Source organism: Aptenodytes forsteri, unplaced genomic scaffold (assembly GCF_000699145.1).
Source record: "Aptenodytes forsteri isolate BGI_AS27 unplaced genomic scaffold, ASM69914v1 Scaffold155, whole genome shotgun sequence".
NCBI lineage: Eukaryota > Metazoa > Chordata > Aves > Sphenisciformes > Spheniscidae > Aptenodytes > Aptenodytes forsteri.
This window is the reverse complement of record NW_008794446.1, coordinates 8,398,639-8,420,019: the sequence shown is the minus strand read 5'-3', so window position 1 is coordinate 8,420,019 and position 21,381 is coordinate 8,398,639. Positions and strand designations below refer to the sequence as shown.

Here is a 21,381-nt window from a genome sequence, read left to right as displayed (position 1 = left end):
CCCCCCCCAATTTTTTCGGGCCAAGCCCGGGGGGGGGGGGAATGCTTGTTCTAAACAATGCTGCTAAGAGGTAAGAGAAGTAGTCTTTTAATCTGGGCATCAAAAGATTTCTTCAGTGGCAAAAGCATTTAAGCTATGAAACGTCTTTCACTGCATATGGCCCACAGCTAGTCTGAAATCTGGCACCCTCACCCCATGCAGTCCTTTAAGCTATCTTGGCAGGGTTAGTACCCTCAAATATCCTCTTATTTTGCCCTATATCCACAACATGAGACCTCACTAATGCTATAAACACAGACCTCATACTTTCCGGCACTTCGAAGTTTTTTAAAACCCCACACAGTTGGTCTACTCAGACCAAGTACAAAGGGCCACAAGACACTCAACCTACTATTCCTCCAGGCGCTAACACTGAGCAGTGTGGACACAAGCCAGTCGACATCTATAAGCCTGGTAGGCAGCTCTCTGGAAGAACTGAAAAACACAGCATAGTTATTGGTCCCTCAAAAGACACCAGAGACCCATCTGGAATTAAACCAGGCAAAACAACCCTCTTACTGCATGTGGCTCTCCCAGCCTCCAGTCACTCAGGAGCACCATCTCAGAAAGAGTCATTTCAACTCCGAATAGGATATCACAACAGACTGAGTTAATGTTCCATTTAAGACTATGTCTTCCATAGTGCAGCACAACAATTAACTCCATTAATTTAAAATGCAGGTTTTAAGTCTGCAGAACAAACTATCCAGACTATCATTTCAGTTTAAATCAGACTTAGAGTGCTCACAGAACATTTGGAACCAATTTAAGTGGATTTACAATCACATCACAGTTAAACCACCGTAACTTCCTTGTGTAGGCAAGCCAGTATGGCAGGCAAGTGAACATTTGTTTGTAGTTTGGATGACTATATGAGGAGAAAGAGGATGTCAGAAATAGCCTTCGCTTCACTGCTTGGGGATTTCAGCACTGAAGGTTGAAAGGTGGGGGAAAAAGCTTATTATTTTGCTTGCACTACTCAAATATTAGAAGAAACCTTAAACCACTTTACATTGGGATCTGTCTCAGTTGCTCAAATCTAACAACCAAGAATGTATCACCACATACAGCCACATCCAACCAGTTCTGGGGAAATAGGTCCAGAATTTACATGTTGGATGATCTACCCTTCGTAGCCTAGGTATTTTTCAGGTAAATTATTAAATATAATTAATGCTTTTAACACCAAGCTTTTCCTTTAGTCTTGCTTAATCCCCAGAAACACTATCCAATGTATTTTCACTGCCAGCTCTTCAGATAATTTTAAGATGGCAAAGGGTTACTTGCATCAGTCACCTTGCCATTCAAAGTTTTTTTTTCCCCTGCCAGCGCTGAAAATAACACACAGAGGAAAAGCCCCAGCCTTAGAACTGCCGTATGTATGATACGGCTAATTTCTGGGCTGCAGTAGGCTGGAAGAACCTTGTAAGGGGCTGACTTGCAAAGGTTTGGTCCTCCATGCCTTCAAATCATTCCTGGGGAGCTATTCTCTACCTTGTTTGTCTTCTTAGTATCAGGTTCTAGCATGAACACATATGCCTTTTGCTCAGACACTACAATGTCTTATTTGAAGACTACTGAATATTTTCTTCTTGAAGGGAAGAGGATTTGGCAAGTTACAAAATATTTTCTGAAGTAAAAGCTACAACAGCTGGATTTTAATCATCTTAATTACCCCACAATCAACATGCCCTCTTTGGGGGTAAAAATATTTTTCATGCTGCTGAAACAGAGCACAAGTTATTTCGACCTTCAGCTGAAATCACCACCCTGCCCCCCAAACTACAGTGCAACCATTTTACATATTTCCAGACTTCAATCTCAGATACCAAGAAACAGACCACATGTGAGAAAACAGGTTACTATATTCTATAAAAGCTTTTACCTTCTGCCCAGTGTTAGAGATGCAACCAGAGATTTAAGGAAGTGGGGAGTTGCCAGGGCTACTGTTGGGTAATTTTTCATAAAACAAAGTGCTTCTCTAAAGAAATCAATTTATATGAATACTTTTGAGCATTGGGAACCCTGAGTTTCCTATGATTAAAAAATGAAGAACAAAGCACCTGGCACAGCAAATAAAGAACATTCATTTTGTACAGCAAGTTCACAGTATGACATACACATGTATACTACTGAACTGTAAAATCAACTCACATTCATTCTTATGGATAAATCTGCAGGTTAAATCATATTTAAAACAAGATACTGTACTCAAAACTGCTGTGTTAGTTTTCCCCAAAAATTAACATTAGAGGAAAAAGAATATTGGTGGTTACACATTTTAGTTACATTCAATGTCAAGGTCTCTCAGACAAGGTATAACATGCAGCCCATGGAGAAGTTGTTTTGCATTGTATGGAAATTTTAAAACCTTTCAAAGTTATTTCTAATCCAGCACAATGCTTCTCAACACAGCACTAGATTCAGAGTCATAACCAACAACTCCAATGTCTTACAAAGATGAGCTGTATGTCTTAAGCACATCCAGTGCTGCAAAGTAATTTATACCTTGGCTAGTTTAAAAAAACCCAATACAAGTATGTCACAAAAGTATATTGCAAGCTATTTCTCATAGCTGAGAGTGTTCCTACTTGCCCGTAGCCATCACAGAGGTATTTCTCTTAGCTTGCCCTGTATGCATTGCCATCAGCTTGCCAAAACTATAGATATTACAGGCAAGTTATTAGATTCCCAGTGTTCCAAAAAGCCACAGAAGACAGCTGTGTAAAAGCTGAGCGAGTAGCTCATCTTTTCACTATGACATTTTTAGTATTTTCTCCCATACTTATACCAGATTAAGGCAAAACAGAACCCTTGTCAAACTGGTAACACTTGTGAAATGGCAACATACTTGAGACTACAGCGTAGTAATGACTAAGTTATTTACATTTCTGGTATTCTTAAAATAACTCGTTAACTACACACAGCTTAGTTGTTGGTATTTGAAGGCAAAACCAAACCTCACTCATTAAGATCTTCATCTATAGTAGTAGTTAATTAGATTATCTTCCTTACTATTGAGAATTTTTTTTAATATTAAACTTCTAAAGAGTTACTAACATCGCTACCTTCCTGTCAGCATCAAAATACAAAAGACAGGGAACCAGCAAAGCATCTTCACCTCTGAAAAGGTGTGTTTTTCCCATCCTGGCACCTGTATTGTATAGAACTTCACCTGAGATAAAGGAACCAGCAAAGAGAAGGCACTTGCTCCCTACTATGAAAAATCAGAAGCAGAACATGGACTTCAGACGGGTACTTTCTGAGAACTTTAGGGAAAAAGTCAAAAAGACAATTGAAAAGTATGAGGGGAAAAAAAGATTAACACTTCAAAAGGAAAAGGGCCTTGTGGTTAGCAATGGTTGCTGAAGAGTGCACAGAAGTTTTGGGCTTTTGTTATTGGGGGAGTTGTTTGGTTTTGCTTTGTTTTGTTTTTTAAATAAAACTGACTTATAAGCCTTCTGCAAAGAGTTCTATAGTTTAATAATTTAGCCCATGGATGATGCTTTATTAATGGCATGCATCAGAAGTTATCACCGGAAAACTGGATGGAAGCCCAGATGTCTGGTTTAAGACCATTTTTATTTCCTACATTTTCGAAACATTGCATGGGGCTTTAGCTGCATGACTCAGATGAACTTAATGAGAGTCATGCAGCTATGCCTGCATATGCTGCTTTGAAAATAGAGAAGTACTGTTTTGGGTTCTGTTTTTCCGAAGCTCTCCCTGGAGTGATTTAAAGCTGGTTTTTCCTCTCAGTCTTTTCTTTAAAGATCAACAATACTTTACATCACTGTGTCTGACACAGATAAATACGAGGTGTCCAAAGCTTTCAGATTTTTCAAAGACTCCAGTACTCAGAGCTTGTGTGGTACCATGAAACCAAACAGTAAACAGCCAGGCAATTAAATTCAGCCAATTGTGGATATGTGCTCAATTTAACTGCAATAGGTTACTTCAAATCAGAACACTACTGTGGGCACTGAGTGGAGTTACAACTTGATATCAACATATGTAATTTATCATGATTGATTACTACTTACTGTAAACCATTTTAATACCCACACATGATCAAACCTAATATAAGTTATTCAGGTTCAAATCAAAACTTCAGTATATACAGTGTATTACACACCACACAAACCTCTACAGGAAAGCCATGCTGTAAATCATAGATTAAGGAAAAAGAGAACTGTATATGAAAATAATTTGTCAGACTTGCTAGATGCCTAGAAGAGATGCGAGCACAGAACTACACATTGTGGATATAGCTGGTCTCTCCTAAAGAACACCTATGAGTAATGTGACAAACCATGCTGCATCCTTTACCTGGGAGCCAGGCATTGCTTTTCATGGCAAAAACCTTTAAGAACACAGATATAATCAAAGTCTAGGAGTAAAACACAGCTATGGCTTCAGTACATTCAGCAGGAAGGGCCAAAGTGTAATTAATGGCACCTAACAAATAGCATGAGCAATACAGCTAGAACCACTGCCCATACAGGTAAAGTTTCAGGACTTTTTTTTAATTTGTTATTGCTTCATAGCCATTTTGCTTTCAGGGCATCAGCCAGTGGATAAATAACTTAATTCATGTTTTGCTGGAATAAGAGTCATTTCAAAGAAACACTAATAGTAGAACTGAAAGCTGTTCCATGCACTAAGTATACAACAGTTGCACAAGACGAAGATACTTTAGAAGAGCCATAAGAGTCAGTTCACTGTTTATGGAGCCGCTCCTTAAATTGGGAAGAGTGAGACAGAACTAAGATCACTCCAACCATACTGTTAGCTTTTCTGCTCTGACTTTTGAGGGGTAAGAAATGATTGTCATTATAGGCTGAAATTTTCCTACTATGTCTGGAACTGGACTGATGCCTAAAGCCACAGTTCACTGTTGTTGCCAGCCTGTGCCCAACTGAGAGAAGAGGAGGAAAGGAAGGAAAGGAAAATATAGGGGGTTGAGCCCCCAAGCTGGCATCTAACTCTGCAACGAAGAGCACCAGCCTGCATAGGAGCCAGAAATGCCACACTGAACCTCTACATTGGGAGAGGTAAAAGTTGTCAGCTCACTAAGCAGTACCTTTTCAAGCTAGAGTTTTGCTCTTAAGTAGATCTATTCATTACCTGTAAGAGAATGCCCTCAGCAGAAAAGAAAAGTAAGACCCACTTATAGTGAAACTGGATTGTATTTAGTCAGCAGGTACCTCAGTCCATTCCATTTTGTCTAGGCAAAAGCCTTGCTGCAGTGTAGACCCTGGGCTGTTAACGTTTGCCAATGATATCTCTGAATACTTTCTACAATTGGTACTGAAGCTCAATCCATTTGACTTTGAGCAGCAAGAAGGCACCTACACTGATGCTGAAGACAAGGCCTTAAACTTTTATTTAAATATGAATCAAGCCAAGGCCAACCTTTTCTTTTAAAAGGATAGGGAGATTCCACACTTCATACAGAAGTGGGCCATGGGAACAAGATGATCTGAGTCTAGTTCAGATTTGCTATTTCAAAGCAGCAGATCTACTGCTACTCCCCCATCCTTACTGACCCATAGGAGATTTCTGTCTTCTCAGTCATCTCAACGATAAATCAGCCAAGGAGACCTGAATGGTAGAGGTGGAAGTTGGGGCAGAAAAGAATGACGTAAACAACCTTGGTGTAAATTCTGGCCTCTGAGCATAAGTTGCATACGCTGTAGATTTTCTTAGGGACAGATCCAAGGAAAGGCTAAGAGGAATTACAGAAAAAAAACTGGCATTGAGGGCAGGTTTTCTTGTGTATACCAGCAGGATGGTCTTTCAACAAGACTTTGCCTTCCAACATGAAATCAATGTCATCTCACTCACATGCATATTTCCTAGAAAAAACAAAATGCAACATCTTCAAGCTGTTGTTGACCTTTTAGAAGTGACAGCAATTTACTTAAAATTTATATTACTACATAAAGCAGATATCAATTCACTGAAGAAATGACCACAAATGACTTGTTGCTGCAAGGGAACTTGTCATTCTAGAGAGAAAGGAAGCAGTGATATGGTTTAATTTTTTACCCTTCCTTTTCAGCAGCATCAAGTGAGAACATTTTACACTCATACCACAAAGGCAATTGATTTGGCTCCATCAGATTCATTTTCCTGAGGCTACAGATATTCTTTTCAGAAGATTTTCTTCATATCACAAAGTTCAGTAAAGAATTAAATCCTTGTTTCAAATGTTGGGAAACAGTCACCACAAATTCAAATACTGAAAATATTAATTGCAATACCCAGGTTCTACTCTATTCCTTTTAAATTTTCATGAGCCACTGATTTCTTTTAAAGATGAGGGATATTGAGAATTATCAAGTCTGACATACTGCAACTATATAGCCTCCTGCTGTACATACAACGGGGATTTCAAAATAGTTTGGGAAACAGGTTTAGGCAAGAGTAATGCAAACAGAAATAGCTCCTCTTTGAGAAATACATCAAGGGTACAAAGGGACATGCGCATCCAAGTGCATCAGTTCAAAATGCCTGTCAGGAAATAGCTGAAACTCACTGCTCGTTAATAGAATATGTTAAGCTATTAATTGTCAGATGGAACTGTACTGGACTTCCAGTTGTTTAAAATACTAAAGAGAAACCTAGAAGTCTGTTTTCATTTTGGTACTACTACAATTTTTTTTCCTCTACTCCTCTTCCCCAAAAGAATGGAACAGCTGTGACCGACAACTTTTATAAAGGTACCCTTTCTGCTTTACAGCAGACAGTAAACATTTTTATGAATGGTATAGCAAGACACCTTCAGGTGGTGCATATGTAAACATGCACATTCAGTTTAGAAGGAAGCCTTACATGGACTGGAAGGAAAAAACCTACAAGTGCTGCAGAACATGCGCATTTCTAGGAAAATGCCTTAAAGCCTCTAATTCTTCTCTCATTTAATCGCAATTAGTCTCAGACGATGCAGCAGAGAGCACTTGAGCAATGCTGATATTACCCCGAATGATTTTTTGTGGATGGAACTTCCTAGAACAGTTTGGCAAAAACCAGGTAATTAATGATTTTCGAGAACATATTCAAACAAAAACTTGGAATCTAAAAAGATGCCTTTACTTTCTATACTAAGTGGTTTTCTGCTGATATAACTGATCAGTTAGAATACTTTTTGTCTACTGCTACAAACCCAATGAATTGAACGTGAAATCCTGTAAGAAGATACATTACCACTCCTCTTACTGATATCAAAGCACAATTGCAACTAAAACAGCTTTTCTAAAACAAACATGATTTCACACAGTTTCTACAGCATGTAAAAGTTTACTTTTTCTTCTGCTGCTATTTTTCAAAGCTGAAAGACTCAGTGGTGAGTCAGAGCTGTGGAATTAAAAGGGATTCTGTATTTTACTGTCTAAGCAGTGATTCAAGGAAAAAAGATTTAAGGAGGACTATCCCCAGTATGGTGTTGCAGCTCCCAGCACAGGAACCAGACACGTAACAGTGCTGGCTTGGAATGAGCCTATGTCTTCCAAGAGGTGACACTGCTGCAGGACTCAAGCACCCGGTGGAGGAAACTACCAACCCTCAAAATTTACACCAGCTCCACAAGTGCTGACAAGAGTTGACAATATTTTTTTAAATTTTATTTTTCCAACAACACCTCAAAAGATTGTTCTCCGTACCAAACTCCACAAGACGAGGCCAGGAGAACTTCATATTTGCAATGGAACCAGGAGCTATTTAAATGCAATGCAAAAGCCATTTTTTTTAGGGTATCATTCTTCGTATACCATTAAGCAGGCAGTCATCTGCCAAAATTGCTTTTTGGAACAAGGTACATACTCACTGCAGGAGTTTACTATGACTGATGCCAGTAGGTGGGGAAAATAACTGAAGCCAGGCAGGTGAAGGTCTGTTTCTCCCCATTTACTAGAATTATATAGTAATTACTTCTGTTCCAACAGAAGAGAGCAGCCATTTCCTGCCCACCAGAGTGGCTTCCAGCTATACCTCCAAATGGAGAAATATGATAAATAAAGTTTCATTGATCTTCATTATTTTTAAACGTGACAGTAGATGTGGGAGTATTGCTAGATTTTATATTATAGAAGTGTATGCAGCAGCGACTTTCCTTGCAAATGAGAAATTTAACCAAGTGCCTGAGCACAACCAAGTGCCTGAAACAGAAGAGAGCAGCCATTTCCTGCCCACCAGAGTGGCTTCCAGCTATACCTCCAAATGGAGAAATATGATAAATAAAGTTTCATTGATCTTCATTATTTTTAAACGTGACAGTAGATGTGGGAGTATTGCTAGATTTTATATTATAGAAGTGTATGCAGCAGCGACTTCCCCAAGTGCCTGAGCACAACCCCAAGTGCCTGAGCACAACCCCAAGTGGAGTTTATTGTACCCATTATTATGTACCCAAGCATTTGTATCACTTACTGCTGCTTTTGGGCTGCAATAAAAACCTGTAGATTTGCTTCTTCGTAAGAAAGGAATAACAAATTTAGTGATGAATCTCAAGTGAATACCAGTGTGGTTAGAGGAAGCATTGGGAACTTCTCATGAGCATGATTCCCCACCGACACACCAGTAAAATAAGTAGGAAGACAGACTCAGACAACACAACCAAAAAAAATGCCACCCAAAAAAACCCCATCAGTCACCAACGCTCAGATTACAATACAGTCAGCTACACAAAGAGTGACAGGCAACAGCCAGAGGAATTGTGTTGAGTTTCTGAAGAGCAGAGCTCTCAGGAGACCACCATTTACTGATGTGACAACCTGCTCTACAGGGAATGAAGTCAAACTCGGGGGGGGGGGAATCAAGCTTCTGGGCAGATACACCTTCATGCTCATGAGTAGTTCTCACTGAGTGTAGCTATCCTGACAGTAAGCAGAAGCAAGCCACAGAAATGTAATTCATTAGAAACCATGTAGGTACCAGCAATATATTTGAGTATCAACATCAGCATGCTAAAAGTTGCATTATTTTGTGTATTACCATTTTTAAAATGCAAACAAGGTAATGACTTCATTGCTGAAGAGACAACAGACCTCCTCAGGGAGAGAGATAAGTTAAAAGGGGAGAGCTTTGTGCCTATCCAAATACCACCTCCCCCCCAACCAAAGTGGGCTTTACAAACCCCATGGAGACCCTTCACAGACCACCAGCATACACTCCCCTTTCTTCTCCAAGCCCAAGAATGGAGGGCTTGCCAGCCTTACTTGTAGTTTTTTATGTTGCCAAAAGCCAAACAGATTTCCAATCCTAGTCCATATTTTAGAATGTTCTAGCTTTTCTCTCATGCCTTCCCTAGAACGCTTTCTTAGTAATATCAGGCAACTTGAAGAGAACAGTAATTCTCACATGTCGCATCCCTTGAAGCACTATCCTGGTTTTAGGTAACATATTCCTGCTTCTTCCCCTAGATTTACTGCTCTCACCTTCTTCAACTCAGCATAAATTAGGAACTGCTTGAAAAATTGCTTTCCAGAGAAGCAAAGTCTGCCAGGACTTTCACTGCTATCATTTTATCACTCCTCCATTGCAGGAATACCTTGTATTTTAGCACAAGCCAGCTCCTCCTTGCTGCCCAGATGGCCTAATGCATATTCTTAAAGATCCCCCCCCAAATACCACAAATCACACACCACAAAATCCAGTAATTGTGCATACATTCTGTTAAAATTATGGTCTCCAATGTATTCTCAGTTTTTGAGAGATCATAGCTTCTTTGTGCATATGAACAACATGTGACCGACATAGGGAAAGGGTTTTTTGTTCAGATGCGCCTTGGGGATCAACTACCACTTCTCAACTTCCTTCCCTTTTCCCCAGCTCTACATTTGAGATGTCTTTGAGTAACAGATACCCAGACAGCCCAAAAGGGAAAAATTGGTTGATTGTAAGTCCCCAAGCAGTTATGCCATGAGATTACTAGGGATATCATGAACACCAATTCATGCCCTTCACCTGCTCTACCTCAAAAATTTTTTGTCTCTTCTGCAGATGCACAAGCAAAAGCTCCCACCTTAGCTTACTAAAATAACATGCACACTTAAGTCTGACAAAAGTCTACGCTGCTATTGGAAGAGCCAGTCCTACCTCTCGTCCAAGAACTCCTGTGTGCACCAGGAACATGATCTGGCTGAACTCTAACCTTAAAGAGCTCATCCTGCAGCTGTGCAAACACTAGTGCTTTGGCAAGGAAGGGGGAAAAGAACATGCTCCTACAGAGAAATGAAGATCAGACTGCCCTTTTTAATGGCAGTGTACATTTATGTTGGATTAAAGCACAGCCCAGTTGTGGATTCAAGCGATGGTGAAAGCACAGGCCAGCGATAGGTATAGCAACATGCATTAGGCAGTTGGAGGGACTTGGACTTTCTAAGGGAAGTGGCACCTTGAAGGCAAGCACTGCACAAAGCTCCCAGTGCAGAAAGCTGCTGGACCCACCACCACAGCATGGCGTGGTGCCACCAAGGCAGACTGCAGCAGGCAAACAAGGATTAATGATGTCACTATGGAAGTCACATCTTGAAATTTCCTGGATTTTATGCATTTACATATTCAATCACCACACTAAAAAAAAAGAAAAACAGGGGAAGTTAAGCAACTCAATAGTCTATCCCTATCTTGTCCATGAAGCAGGATATGTTAATAGGCATAAACACATTTCCAAGTAGTACAAAACCACATGTCATTTTTAATGCTAATGAATGCCAGCTGACACAAAGCACAGGCTGACTGTCATACTGCTTAGCTGCTCCAGACACCTGTCACTCCTTGGCAACAGAAGGGAGAAAAGGTCAAGGCACTGTTAGTAAACCCAAAGGGGAGACTCACTTTTCTACCAAAATTGAACTTGACAGGAACCATCATCACAAATAATGCTGAGAGCTTCAGGTGTTACCAGTTACTGATGCCTTACACTTCTGCTGCTACTGAACCATCTACATATTTTAGTCAGTTAATACTAATAAAATTAATCTGCACTGTCATTTATTAATAAAGATAGCATTATTTGGTTTTGGATGAGAGCATACAGTGTTAGATTTCTTTTCTTACACACATAATATTTATACAGTTTATATGAAAATATATATACTTTCACTGAATCCCTGCAGAACTTCGATACAGCTAAGGCTAATATATTCCATCTTCTTGCTTTCCAAATCCTTAATTGCTTTTGCATGAATGCAGAGAGAACCAGCAAGAAGAAAGTAAAATAAATTTGTCACGTTTAAAAACTAGCAGACCAAGTTTTGACCTCCTTCACTCTTCTGACAGCATGAAGTCACCAGTGGTTATCCATGTCTTCGTCTTGATGGGGCAGAACTGGATTGTAACACACACAGACATGCATCAAGACCACTTAGCCCTTGCTTTTCCACAGCATGGGCCCCTGTGCCTTTTGGGGTGTAGTTCTGGGATTTTAGCTTAAGCCCATGATTACTGACTATATTGATGTTTATATTCAATGTGCAAGTATATGCATAAACATGTATTAAGATGATGGTGGTCTCAGCCTTTAAGTATCGGTCCTGATTCTTCTCTCCCTTGTCTGACACAGGCCCCGTTACAGTGAACTGCTAATCTTGGTTCAGAAATACCAAAAAAACATTGGTCCAGGATGCCCTTACTTCCAAGCAGTTGCATTCAAATTGCAATGGTTCAAGAAAAGAATCAGGTTCAAAGTAGTGAGGAAGAGGAGAACTAATGGAAAACATTATGGAATGGCAATAGAGTATCTGGGGGGAGAAAAGCTGCAACTGACTCATTTTTAACATCTTTCAGAAAAATAGACTGTATGACTCAGAAGTAATACTATCACTAGGTAGCAAGATTTGCTATTTCTAGTGCATTTTAATATGTTCTAAACTATTTTGTTGTAAAGTGCAAGGAGATTAAAAAGCAATAACATGCTAAATAACCAAAAGCTTATAAATAGTCATAGCTATCTGCATTGTCCTTAGCATCTCAATATAGAGTGAAAAAAATAACCTGTTTTGGACAGGTTACTCAAAGCTGTTACACTTGTTTTGTGCTATCACACAGTCCAACACATCCTAATGCCGGCTCAATTAAGTGATGCAGGATTCCCTCACAGGAAGGGAACCTCTCAGGGGCACTGAGTGATAATAACTCCTTTTCTCCTGTCCCGAGCCACAGCGCTCTAGCTCCTTACAGGGCAGATAGCCCTTGGGTCAAATACAGTCAAACCACTGAAGTGGTTTTACAGCAGAAGAGCCTGTAAAAGCACATTTGAAAGCAACACCTCTGCTGCTCCAGATTTGCACTGGGGACTGGACTGATCATGGAGGATATGGTGTATTTTTTACCTTGCCGTGCTAAAAAAATTTGGTTCAAGACCTTGAACTCAGGCAAAAAAAACCTCCAAACCTATATTCTAGATTCTTTTCTTCACAAACATAAGATACATTTTATTTTAAATCCTGTACATGCACTTAAACTAGGTTACAGATGCCTTTTATGAATCCCAAAATAAAACAATCTCTAGTGGTTAATTAGTGAAACTGGATAGAGGTATTTTTATCATTAGTGCTCATCCAAGTGAAATGGCAAAATTATTTTCTTGCAGCATTTAAAAAATGGAGTCTGTATTCAGTTAAATTTGTTCTCTGCCCTAGCTTCTTTGGGTCATGATCCTAAAAAACCAAGAAACCTCAAAATAATCAGGACCAGCTCAGTTCATGATGCAGATACTGGAAAGAAATTTTATATTCAAAAAATCTGGTGACACCACATTTCTGAACTAGTGTTCAGAAGGTTTTTGTAGTTGTCTGTGAAGCAGTATTAAGACAGTAAAAGTTACGAACTAATCAACTGCACATATCTGTACTACAGGACACACTAGAAAATGTGGCCGTTAGAAACACATACTCCAGTGGTGTCTCCGAACATGCCAGAGAAATGCCCTTAACAACTAGAAAGGAGAAGTTGACAATGAGACTGCTGTTGGACAGGAGCTCAGGTAACGATATCTTTTCTGCTTGAATTCCCAAGAACGAAGAGACAGTACTAGTAAAATGCTTCAAGGTGATAAAACCGAACACCAAAACAAAACATTTCAGTGTTATGATCAAGTTACTCATGCTCAAGAAATATCAAGCTGTACAGCCTGACCTTACTGCTGGGCAAGCAGCTGGCAGCCAAGCAGACTTCTATTCAGTTCAGACAAGTGAAATGCAGCCCACACAGACCTGCACACTTTTTGTTCACAAGCACACAACAGCAAACAATATCCTAGCACATGGCTCGGAACAAATAAACTCACTTTATTCCAAAGAATTGCCAGGAAAGTAGAAAATGCAATTAGTATTCAGTGACTTCAGTGGGACTGCTCAAAGGCAAGCCACCATACATTTCCAGAAGTGGGCTCCAAGTTAAATTTCAGAGTACTTCAGGCTTAAATAAAAAGTTAAAGGATTTTGTGAAATTGCACAAAAGCATGACTCGTGAATCAATACTACACCTTGTCTGCAATACTTCCAAACTCTCTGGCACCACCTAAAAATGCTTTACAAAGAGTTGTGCAAAAAGAACTGCAAACCCCTCCTCACACCTAGGCTAAGTAGTGTTTTTAAATACCAGGATAACATCTGAGTTTAACTGCAGCACATACAGCTAACTGAGCAAAAGTAATTCTGCTTTTCTCTCCCCTGGAAGACTAATGTCTTCCAAGTTGCATTAAGTTACAGAACATGCACGCTTATAGGGCCATTTTAACACGAGTGCCTCAAACCTTCTAAACCAGAGAATTAAACTCACTGTTCCGATTTGCTAGCAGTCATTGGGGCCAGGGTCTATCACCAAGTCCTCTGGCAAAATGTAGCCTCATGTGTAAGCACTTTTATTACCATTCTCAAAAGTAAGTACATTGCTGTAGAAATGCATTTTGAGCATAGCTATTTAGAGCAATGAGGTACAGGTGAAAAAGGAAAAACCCTCACACCTTCAACATGCCAGCCCAATGGCTTCTGTCTAGCAAAAAGCAAAACAGACAAAAAACCCCTCTTCATACATACGATACGCATAGGACCTTACTCTGCTATCAGTTATTCCCATGTAAATCAGGAGTGTCTCTAGTAAAGGAAGTAGGGGTATAGGCCAGATATGAAGAAAACCAGTATAGGCCCAAAGGATATATTTGTAAAGAGCTGTATATCTATGTACATCTATGTATATAGTGGGTTGTTTTTTTTTTTTTTTTACCCCCTTCAGCGCAGTACAGCATACATTGCTAAATTCAGCATGAATGTGCTAAGCGCAAGTTATTCCCTGATAAGGTTTATTTGCACTCTTAACATTGACAGAAATTTGAAATTTGGCCTCCTCTGTACCCACAAGTAATGCCGTATGCACTGAATTGGCCTAGGTGGATGGGAAAATAGGAACCGTTCCCCTTTATTTTTATTGAAACAATGGGTTATCCAATATTATTGGGTCAGAGCAGTCAATGTTTTTCAAGTCAATATTCAAAGCCATAAGAAGAGTTATATTTGATATGAAACCTTCTAGCTTTAGGAAAGAAAGTGGGGTTGAAATCAAGAACAAACTCCTGAATTTCAAAGCTGGTTTTGTGTGATGGAAAAAACCCTAGGTTCGGGTTTTCCTAACTTTCATAATACAGGTTTAGCTTCCCTTTCAAAAGCTTCCTCACATTAGGTTATCTCCCTTCTAAACATCAACTTGCATTTTCATTGGTGACATAGTTAAACTGAAAAAACATTTACTGATAACAGAATTCTGGCTTTGATGAACACATTGCTCAGGAGATGGCTAATGTTTCACATTTAATGGCCTCAAATTTAGAGAACGACATTATTATTGCTTTGTTATAAGACCTCCAAATATGAAATTAAGATTTTTCACACCAAATTAAGCACATATTTAACAGAGGAAAAAAAAAATCAGTGCCTGTCATACACCCCCATATACAAAAAATGGATCCAGGCACTCTGAACATATCTGCCCAGCAAAGTACCACAGTAGATCTCTTGAAGTAGACTATTGCAGCATGTATTGAACCTGGTAGGTGTTTCACCTGGAGATTTTGAGACCACACTAAGGAACCTAATTTATCATTTATAATATTTGGAATGTTGAAAAATTACAAGCTGTGTTGGTTGTAGGGTGTAATCAAGGCAGTGTTCATAAAAAGTCAGAACAATGCTGGTACTCATTCTATCACTTTTGAAAATTGTTGGAAAAAATTCAAAACCAGCCGTTTAATAGTTGAGTCAATTTGGTTTTCAGGGAAGATGAACTGCTCTCTAATGATTCACTGTGCAGTGCACAGCACTACAAAAGAAAGGAAAATTAGCATGGATTTATCTTTGTTACCGACTCCTTGGAAACTCTTGGGATTAACATACTCAATTACAAATCCAAAAACCAAGAAGTCAGTCACGGATTAAAGTTGGTGAGACCAGCCTATACGCAATTCTGAATTTCTTCAGACAGAGGGGTTGAAATATGGAATAAATTGTTACTGGTAGCAATATAAACTAGGCACTGTAAATCAGCCAAGAAAGAATTAGGATATTTTAAGAACAAAAAGCAAAGCACTATCTGGACAATTTTGGATTAGGTTGGCCAACTGTATTTTATGATATTCCAAGAAGTTTGGCAGGCTATTTGCAGGATCTGTTTTCTGTAACTATTGCTACTAAAGAATGTTTTCTTGAATTGGATCCTACGATTAGCTTTTTTGGTGGGCAGGAAGGGGATAACGTCCTGTGCTGCCCTAGGTCATCTTCTTCTGCATGTTAAACCTGTGGATGAGGCTGATAAGAAAGAGTGCAAGAGAAAAACAAGCACACGTGTAAGACCTGTTTTTCCAAAAATTAATCAGGAGACAGTGCTGAGTCTCACATACTTTGCTCCTCACACTGCGTCCATTACTGTGCTTTCCAGGTCTGCAAGTTCTGTGCTATAACTTCCATAAATATTCTGCACTTTTTGAATTGATTAACATTACCCAAGCTGAGGGGTTTGGATTCCTTTCTTTTTACATGTTTCAAAAACAAATGAACAACAAGAACAAAAAAGATTCCTTCACTTTCTGGATAGGATTCAGTTACCTCAACATAGACCTCTTAGTACTAATAATGCTGCTGCTGCTTCAGAGAGGTGAAGGTCTTTGGCAGGTCCTGTGGCACACCTGCCAGTCCCATACTGCTCTCCACAACCCTAGAGCATCCATAAGAGCCATCTACATGGACACGACATAGGTTTCCCTCAGGCACCTAAATTTACACCTGATACCAATCTTAAGGACCCTGAATCCCACCTTTTGCCTATCTGAAAGCACCCGTCCACAGAGAATAAGTTACTTATTCAGGATATGCATGCATTTGTGAGAATTCAAAAGCCAGATTTCCAGATTATGTCAAATGGAAATATCACACACATTCCTACTTTGCTTCATCATGATACAGCACTGTTACAAGCTTATCACACCAACTGAGTATACGCACACAGAAGTAATGACTATTAAATGCCTACTGGCATTTGAAGTATTTGAACAGGCAAGCGAATAATTTGAATACATAAGCATGGCAAGACAGCTAGCTGCCTGTATTATTGTTATCCCTGTTAGAGAATTTTACAACCAGATGTTCTTATCCTTAATTTAACACTGGGGGAAAATACTGCTCTTCTAACAAAATTGCTTTTTATGACAACAATTATTGCACTTCAGTCCTCAACTCATTGCAAAAATCCCGACGCTTAAGGTTTTCTATTACCTGGCTGTACCCTCAGAGCTGCAAAGTCAATTGGAAACAGAAAGCACAGGGATGTAGGTAAGTCAGATTACATAAATCAGGGATAAGCACACAGAAGCATTAGAGCTGTATATTTTTTAGTATCATATCAGATACACTCAATTCTGTGTGCCATTTGGCTGTATATTTTTTAGTATCATATCAGATACCCAAATGGCACACAGAATTGAGTGTAAGAGGCCTAAAATTCCCATGTCTGCTTTCCACATTTTTAAAAATACCTGTTGTGTTTGACAGGAAAGCATGAAAACAGGAAAAACAAATGAAAGGTCTCATGCAGCAACATTTCATGTGTGCTTGCACAGATTGTGCTATCGGCTAGTCTGAAGTGGTGACCGCTAAGAGTATGTGGAGCGCTTCACGGCTCTCACTGCCAGACCTTGCCAGACTCACAAAATCACCACTTATTTAAAAGCACGTTTATCTAGGCATTGTGTTTACTCAGAGCTTTTAAGACTTGAAAATTCAGCTCTAAAAGAGAAACTATGATCCTGGTGTTTTGTTCTTTAGTACATTTATCTTGTTTGTTTAACACTGCTCACATATAAGACTTCCCTCTCAGCCTCCACAAAGAAACAGCTTTCCAGTCTGGGCTTACAACTTATCTCTGGATTCTTAAGGCAGAAAAGAAAATAATGCAGCGTCAAGGTATGTACACTATATGCTCCCCTTCCCACTTGCCATTAATTTGTCTGTCATGGCCCTAACACCACCAGACCTTGACACAGGAACCACCTATTCCCCCCCCGCCATTCTGCAATACATAATACAAAAGCACTTCATATTAAGTATGTTTCAGATAAACAACATGGTCCAGTGAAGTACTGAGCACATTTTTCCTGCACACTGTGTTGGCCTGAAAGCTATCTTCCATGCTACTGTTTCCACAGAACCATTCCCAAATGCCTTGAACTCTTACCTGATATTTCTGATACTGCCTTTGATCTTGCTGCGTTTCTACTTCTCCAAGCATGACATGAAAGCAACATTCCTGTATTCTTTTACATTTGAAATCAGCTGTATTTCAAAGCTCTGATGTCATCTGGACAACTTTATATCATCTCCAGTGAAAGATATCTGCTCAACAGATGTGAAACAGACCTTTTGTTTCACTACTCAGTTTAAAGCCAGCTACATAAATAACTGAATGAGATGGTGTTTTGTAATGATGCCCAGGTATTTGTCTGTCAAAGCTCTAAAAGCCAAAACCCTGTCACTGACCTTCTGCTTCAGGATGATGCTGAATGATTGGCTTTCCTCAGTAATGGCTTTACTGCACACTGCTACTGCAGCCAGACACAGGAAATACAAGAATGGACACCAAAGAGGAGGTTTTATATTTGCATTTGATGCCTGAAGCCATCTTGGTAGCTTTCTATGTAGATTCCCTTGCCACTGTTAGGACAGACCCAGCAGGGCCAGTCAGAGTTGGGAAGTGGCAGCAATTCATCTATCAACCAGCTCTGTGGATGGAAAGGCTTGATTATGCACCCCTCTGCCAGTAAGTGAGGCCATAAGCGAGAGAACCCCAACTTTACACCCTGAAGCACCTTGACAGTAGTGACACGCAAGAGCTCAAGAATCAGGCTAAGAATCACACTGAAAGGACTTGAATTTCCAGGACGCGCTTCTCTTTCTGCTTTTGATTTATATTTCACTAAGTTTTCTATTTTCAAAAATCAAGGGGGGAAATTAAGAGAATGACAGGAGGACAATAATGAAGAAATGCAAAAGGAAAGAGATCAGGTCAGAGAAAGGAGAGCAACATCAAGTTTCCAGCTGTTAAGCCAAACCAAAATCTTCTCAGACTTCACTGAGCTTTATCACTTTGATGCCTTAAAATTCACCTCTTAAAATTAGGAAGGCCTAATCAAGGGAGAGGGAAAATACACTCTCATCTCTATTTTCCCTGCAATCACTAGACTACAAGGCTTGCCTTCTGCTATATTAGCTCCCTAGCTGCACAAAATTGTCCCAATATGGGCACACATTTTAGTCATTATCAAAGCAGTTGAAAACAGTTCCTGGGGCCCCGGTCTCTCCACAATCAGCCACTGCAGGAAGGTAAGCACCAGACTTAACCCAGCAGCATCTCTTAGGAGTAAAGTCCATGATGCCAGTCACCTGAGTACACTTCCCATCAAATCCCAAATTCTGTATTTTAATTATCACTCTTCCCAGAAGCTGAAGGAAAGCTGATGAAATTTAATGTTTCAGGGATGCCACAGTTTGGGTCTTCCTGGTGTAAAAGAGTGATTGGTATCAAGATGAACTTCTAAGTGTATTAGGGGTTTTAACATACCATTGCTGGGATGCTAGGAAAGCAGACAGCAATATGTACTCCTCAAGCATTTATCACTGTTCAATTAACTTAAATCTTAATGTATGCCTCTGCAAGTTGTGTCTGGATGTTGTGTGCTAAGCCTGAGTACCACCTCTTATTTCTCTCTGATATTTGGAAAGTGTCAAGGAATAAAAGTTATGATGAGCCCCAGTGCTTCACTGCTGCAAAACTCATTTATATAACGCTTACTGTAGTTATTCCTCAGGTGTTAAAGCTTCATTGAAATAAAACAGATACAGTAGCAAAGGTATAACTGACAATCATATTGACGGATGTGCTTTTTGATTCAACTCTATAAATATTTACTCAGTACAATCCTTTAGAAGATTAACTTAGGAAGTAGTTCAAGTTCAAATCCCTATTTCATTACAATGCTGAAAGAATATTCCCCATACACCCCACATCCAAGCAGGAAGTACAGGTAAGTATTAAACTTGTCCAGAGCATTGGGAAACAATCAGGAACATACCATGTGCACAAGCAACAGTGCAGGAGTGCTGGGCACTCAACTACCATTCTCTCAAGTTGAAGGATTTATTCCCTCGTGGAGCTTCTCTTTCATGAGCGTCACTCTGTACCACAAACTGATCAGCGCTCCCAAGAAGCTTCTTTTTCACAGCAAAAATACAAAACAACTCAGCTTTCTTTGTGTAAAGCTAAGAAGGGAATTAGAGACCTCTTCTCTCTCTCCCCTGCATCCCTAGGATACCAAAATTGGTGTCTCTTTGGTTTCCAGGCAATTTGACTAGTTCTATAGAGTTTTGGAGGGGAATTTCCTTAAGGCCACTAGTAAACTCACCAGGGGAACTAAAACCAAATTGAGCTCTTCCCATTGCTGCAGGTCTACACGATTTCTTCTGTCACTTCACCTCCCTTAAGACTTAAACTTGCTCCCAACTTCTATGCAGCATGAGCACAGAGGGGAAACCAAGGCACAGGGCTGAAGCTCGTTACACATTTTTCAGTGCTCAGGTGTTAAATGGAACTGACTCCCACCCTTAGTCATGGACATCAGAAGACACAAAAGCTTGTTTGCCTCAGTACAGTATGCAGAAAGAACTGAACACAGACTAATACAGTGAAGAGAATATCTAACCTCACATTCTCGGAGTAGCCTTGCATTTTACGCATCATAGAGCGATATCTCTGCCTAATAAAATTCCTCCCTATGGTAAGATGATTAAGCTACCTCAGGCTGGAGGTCCCAGAGGCCTTCACCTGTCTTCAACGCCTTCCACAGCTGCTCACATGGGAAGGCATAATTTAGCCATACATTTGATGCAGAACTTCATTTACTTGTCAGACAGTAAATGAAGTAAATGAAGCAAAGACACACACTCCTACAATGGGCAAGAAGCAGGACTTTCAAAACTAATTTTCAAATGGAGAAAAGAATCCTAGAAGGCAATCATGCTTCATGATTAACAGCTTCATGCTGTTAAGCATTTTCTGAACAATTCAGGAAAAACCCCAGCAATTCCTATGTTCAGTAAGAAACCCACTAGAGAAGTTCTTTTTAAAATTACTTACATTTCTTTTGCACAATAATGAATATTATTGTCATTTCCAACAACACTTAAAAAACCTTGCTAAAAACATGAGTTATGATCAGCCCAAGGCAAATTAAGGACTATTTCAGAAAGCAAAACATGAACCAAATCTTAATTATTTAAGTGTACTAAAGTCATCCCAGAGCTGTGAAGGTGGCTTCTACACTAGGACAAGAACACACTTGTGAAATCTCAGGAACATGGATTATAAATTTGGCAGAGAATCTGGCTAAAGGGTTGGAATACAGTTGAGATTTGTATGCTTAAAATTTAGAAAAAAATCAACTCCTCATATTATTTCACAAATCTAGCATACTGTATATCACTCAGCCATCCTGCTCTCACCCACTACAGCAAAACACTGCCATTATTTTGATTGCATAGAGTAACTCTCTTGCAGTAAACAGACTAATCTGTGTTGAAATTATAACAGCCAACAGCTCATTCAGAAATAGTTAGCCCAGGAAAAATGGAGCAAGTTAGCGGAGAGTATTTTTTCTCTAAGAGCCTAACATCGTGCATAAAAGGTGATCAGGCCCTGAGGGAGTCAGGTATACACACACTGACCATGATATGATTCACTGAATAGTAAAGCATTGCTTACCCACTATCTCTTGTAATCGATATAACTAGCTGCCTAATT

General features: G+C 39.6%; 1 protein-coding gene across 1 annotated transcript in view; it reads right to left on the bottom strand.

Moving 5' to 3' along the window:
• ATP8A2 (ATPase phospholipid transporting 8A2) overlaps positions 1-21,381 on the bottom strand; it is a 294,058-nt gene that overhangs the window by 118,096 nt on the left and 154,581 nt on the right. The gene's annotated exons all lie outside the window — the stretch shown is intronic.